Source organism: Pleurodeles waltl, chromosome 12 (assembly GCF_031143425.1).
Source record: "Pleurodeles waltl isolate 20211129_DDA chromosome 12, aPleWal1.hap1.20221129, whole genome shotgun sequence".
NCBI classification, from domain to species: domain Eukaryota; kingdom Metazoa; phylum Chordata; class Amphibia; order Caudata; family Salamandridae; genus Pleurodeles; species Pleurodeles waltl.
In genome coordinates, this window is record NC_090451.1 from 302,409,725 (window position 1) to 302,415,478 (window position 5,754).

Here is a 5,754-nt window from a genome sequence, read left to right on the forward strand (position 1 = left end):
GTCTACCATACAAGACGCATGCGCAAGCGGATGCACTTGCAGGCTCGACCTTAAAAAGGGCATAAAAAAAGTGATGTCACAGAAAAGAAAAGTGGGCAAATAGTGAAGAAGAAACCATGTTTTAGGTGTGGAAGCTTTATACATATAGCTAAAGCAAATAATTGGCCTCTAATTAAAAGCAAGTACTTTAAATGCAAAAGGTTGAGGCACTTTTCAGGAGTAAGCAAAATGGCTGATGGGGAAAAGAAAAAAGTAGGGTGAATTTAGTGAACAAAGATACATCAAGTAGTGATGAGGAAAAGTCAAATGTCAGTGGGTATAATGATGATGTAGAAGTATTGGTAGTGTGTGAAGTGAAACCAGTAGCAATGGAAGAGTCTGATGTGGGAAACAAAGTTTATCACCCCCTAAATGTGTAATAGAAATTAATGGAAGAGATACACAGGCATGGGTGGACTTATGTTCACCATTTACTCTGATTGATAAATTGGGATGAATTGGAGGAAAGAGAATTGTATCCAACAGATGTGGAATCAGAGGGTTACTGTGGAAATAAATTACCCGTTTTAGGATATTACAAAGTTGAGCTAGCATACCAAGGAAGGATGGCATTGGGAAAATGTATGTGGTTGAGAAGGGTAGATCCTTATTGGGGTAGAAGGAGCAATATGCTTTGGGAATAATATTGAATTCAAATCATCCCAAGCAAGTGTTGCTAGCAGAGTTCCAGAACACTTTAAAGTGGTCTAGATCGTACCCAAAATTGTTTAGTAAAGACTTAAGTTGCTTGAAAAGATTGGAACATCACACTGTACTAAAAAAAGGAGCCAAACCCAAGTGCACTAGGTATGAAATATTCCAATAGCCTTGAGGGGAATGTTGAAGGAAGAACTGCAGAGACCAATTGATGCCTCAGAATGGTTCAGCGCAATAGTTATTGCCAAGAAATCTAATTGGAAAATCAGAATGTGTGTGGACCTTAGGGTAAAGTGTGGGAGATGTTTTACCACCTTGGACTTATCAAGTACATACTGCCAAGTACAGTTACGGGAGGAGTCCAGGCATTTGACATGATTTATTACTCCTGGAGGTGTGTACAGGATTATTCACATGCCTTTTGGCCTGGCTTCTGCATCAGCCATATTTCAAAGAGTGATGCAAGGAGTATTGAAGAATATGTTGAATGTCTTGGTATTCCAGGATGATGTTTTAGTTTGGGGTGAAAACAAACAGCATTATGACAGAATTCTGAAGGACGTATTGAGGAGATTAGAGGAAGCAGCGTTTACTATTTAGGGCACACTTTGAGTCATGCAGGAGTTAAACCTTTGCATAATTTGGTGGAAGTGATTGAAAGGGCACCTTCCCCAAAGGACAAGGATCAGCTGAGGTAATTTTTATGGCTTGCTGAATATTATGCTAACTTTGTTTGCCATTTGCGGATAAGCTTCATGTATTAAGAGAGTTGATGAAAAAGGGAGTAAAGTTTCAGTGGTCAGAAGAGTGCCAGAAATCATTTAATGACATCAAAAAGTCTATTGTGGAGGCTGTAGCCCTCACGCATTTTAAATCAAATGACAAAACGATAATAGTGACTGATGCCAGCAGTTATGGTCTGGGAGATGCTCTTATTCAGGCACTAGCATGTTGGTGGGGGATGCAACATTTTAGAACTTTTGTCTGAGGAGTAAAGTTTGAACTCCGTAATGATCGTAGAACGTTGGTGGAATTAGTTTCTACAGCAGGTGCTGGAAGAGCCACTCCACGTGTGGTTATATTGTCTACAAGAATATACTTTCACTGTAAAATATGTCCCTGGAGTAAAAAAACATCAATGCAGAATGTCTATCGAGGTTACCATTAGAAGACATGACAGTGAATGAGGATGAAGAATGGATGGTGGCTGAGATATCGGATGTGTGTTCTGCCATTGGTGAAAATGAGTGATGGAGGCAGTGAAGACAGATACTAAATTGGTAAAGTTGGCAGAGGTGTTACCATGTGCCCAGAATGGGAAACCGATAGAAGATTTGGAAGTATTCAAGTATGTGTGAGATGAATTGTCTGTGGCGATTGGAGTTGTAAGGAGATGTGAAAGGTTGGTTAGAATTCTGATACAAATATGGAATTCAAAGGTGCCACCACACCATTCCCATTAAATAGCTATTCTTCCAAAGATGACTTGTGAAGGCTTCAAAGAGTTTCCAAAAAAGCATGGATCTGTTCTCTGACATGGTAACCAGGAGTAATAGATTTCATTTACTGTAACGTTTAAAGCTCTGGCACCCTTTCATGCCCAATGCTTTGTATGCAGCATCAATAAGCATGTGCCTTTTACTCAGTACCAAACAAGGCCCTTTAGCTGTGAAAGTTCAAAAGCTGTGCCAGCAAATGTCATGGAACGTTGGTTGATCATCTGGTTCAGCACTCCTTAACTCCTCAGACCAGCTAATTCTGTAAAACCAGGTTAGGGCAAACCATTGATAGTGATAGCACAAATCTTGTCCTCAGCTCCTGTCCACAAACGATCTGTGAAAAAGTAAATGAGTGTCACTTAATATTAATCAGTTTAGCATTTTCTGTACCACCCTCTGTTTGGTCCATTGAAGGAACATGGTCATATGTCTCGACCCTTAGGGAACATGCTAAACATGAGGGATACAAATTGTGGGATTTAGGGGTACAAACATCACATGGCCAAGATCTATCTTCCCTAAGACTCCTTTTGGGTGCTAAGAAGAGTTCCCAAAATAGCATGGACCTGTTATCTGACATGAACATCAGGGACATAATGATTTCCTTTACTGTGACTGTGAAGTTCTGTGACCTTTCAACGCATAATAGTTTGTGCTCAACATGAAGAAATGTTTTCCTCTTACTGGGGCAGTAAACCATGGCCTCTAGTTTTGAGAGTGAGAAAGATGCACAAGACCAAGTAATGTATCTTTGGTAGAAGGACGAGTGAGCACTACTCCTGTTCAGTTATTTTTGAGCAACTGAAGAGTCTTGATTGGTCATCGCCACCCTACAAAATTGCAGTGTCCCAGGCTAGGCGTATTGAGATATTTCCAGTCAAGAGATAAACTTCTGGCTTACTTTTTTCACTTAACGTTTAACTGAGAAGAGTTATTGTATCACTATTAACAGTAGCACTCAGCTGGCCTTCCTCGAAGAGAGTCCTGAAAGTCAGATTTTCGCTCATTCCCTTCATTGTAGTGTTCCTCTAGCAGTATCCTCAGAGTGACATGACTGCATATGTGCCCATGGAATTAATTTTGTCTTTCTTTACCATCAATGTAAACTTGCTAAGGTAGTAGTGTTAAAGTAAACTTTCTAAAACAGTCACTTTCTCCAACAGCACCATTAATGAGTCTTCTCTCAAAAGTGTCTTTACTCTATCCTTGTTCACGTTATGTTGTTGGCGTAGTTATAGCCCGCTAAACACTTGTGCAGAATTCAGGGGCTCTGTAGCAGGTGTGTGAGACCAGCCTGGGGGGCTACTCGAAAAGGCAGGTCCTCAGATTCTTGCTACAGTCAACAAGAGAGGAACAGGCTCTGATGTGTTGTGAGAGGTCATTCCAGGCATTACGGGCCAGGTACAAGCAGCAGTGGCCCTCTGCTCTGCTTTTGTGTATATGCGGTATGTGCTAGTGGGAGACAGGCAGAATGGAGGTGTCTGGAAGGTTGCTGGAAGTGAATATGGCTGTTCAGATAGACAGGGCCAAGCTCCTGGGGTGTGGGTGAGAAGTTTAAAGTGTGTATGCTTGTGTACACAGAGCCAGTGGGATTCCCTCAGTTGTATTGGAAAAATCTATATTTGTTTTTTTTTAAACTTACAATGAATTCTAGTTGTACTCCTGGAAAGCTGCAAAAGTTGCTATTTTTCATCAGAATACAAATGCATATGCAGTTACACATAAGGAATTGTATAAGGTGTACAATTACATGTCTGTAAATACTTAGCAGTAGTATATTTGCAGATGCTAACCTTTTATTACAGGAGAGAAACACCATCTCATATTGGATTTGATCATCATTCCCATGGTGGATCCACTGAAGTCCCTCTGTGCAACAGGCAGGAAATTTGTCACATCAGCCAAAGCCAAGTACAATACTAACACCATCAATGAAGTTGGCAACAGAAGTATCAGACTCTTTAAGACAATCCAGCACTGCATCAAGCCCCTTTCTACCCTTCTTATCCAACTCTCCACAAACAACTGCAATGCAATCAACCTCTCCTTCAGTGAAAAATACACATGATCTGACAGCACATCAAGAACACCTAGCCCTTCTTGTAGCCTCCTCCAGTGATCATCCTTCAAATCCCTATCTCTTGGCAGATCTTGCCACCATACTCAACTCTTTAAAATCCACCTCCATGAGCAGCACAGAGACTGTGACGTTCCACATTATAGACCATGTACCCCTGTCTTCAGATAAAGATGACCCATGCCTCCTAGTACCGATGGACCCTTTTTTAGACACCTTTGACACCATGAACCATCCCACCCTCTTCCTGAATTCTTGAATCAGATTCACTGGCAATGCCCTTCTCTGGTTCTCCATATACCTATGCAACGAAAACCAGTTCATTCACATGGGCACCTCCAGATCTCTGAGGACTACTTTAACCTCTGGAGTCCCCCAAGGTTCCTGCTTGGTCCCTTACATCTTCAATCTCACTTGGAGTACCTTGAGGCTCTACTCACTAATAAAAGCATAAAAGATTACCATAATGCAGATGGCAAACAACTCTATTAAAACATCCCTTCTGTTACATGCATCCAATGCCTTCAAATAATACCTGAACCTCACCCAGACACGGATTTCTAACAGCTACCTTAGGCTCAACCCTACCAAGACAAAATTTATATTATTTGCTACGATGAACACACATCAACTAGTTCAAACCTAGCTCAATGACGTGGAACTCAACAGCTTCAAACCACAACTTTCACCCAAAGCCAAGTCACTGGGATGTACTCTGAACACATACCTGATACTCAATGAACATATAGCAAAAAAAAACAAAAATATCCTCATATATTTCTCTCTTCCAAAGAAGATGAATCATTTCTCACAGAAAGCTACTTAAACAACTGCTGTCCATGCCATCGTACTCTCACATCAGGATGGTGGCAACTCCTTACTCCGTTTGAGGTGAAGGAAAGGTAAAATCATATTCCAGGTTAGAGATAATATTCTTCTAATCCAGAAGATGCACATTAAAATTCATGCTAGCTGGCATGACTATGAAGATGGATATTATATCCATTTAAGGCTATTATAATAACCACCTACTCCTTTTAGCCCGTGAGTACTGTAGGAATGTTTTGGCATGGAATGAAGGGTATCTAGAATATGTTTCCAGTGATCTGTACTCTGGAAACCATGGTTATAATATATAGTTTACAATTCTTTGTAAGGAATGTTTACATCTCAATGTATTGTTTTTTGTACAGTGCACTGACATCTTTCTTACCTGGAAATCTAGTGATCTACAGAAATGCACAAACAACAAATTGGTAAAATATAAAAGGATGATCACCAGGAACACCTAATAATTGTGCTTATGACTGTGAAAAGAAGTATTTAGTGACTGAAATGAGAAGCCTGTTTTCCATGTGACATTCAATGTTTATGATAGTATCAATGCCATAATAGTCATCAACTACCCATATTCTATGTATATCCCTAGTGTGAGTTCTTCTTTGCTTACACACCATATATCATCTCCCTCCTATAAAAAAT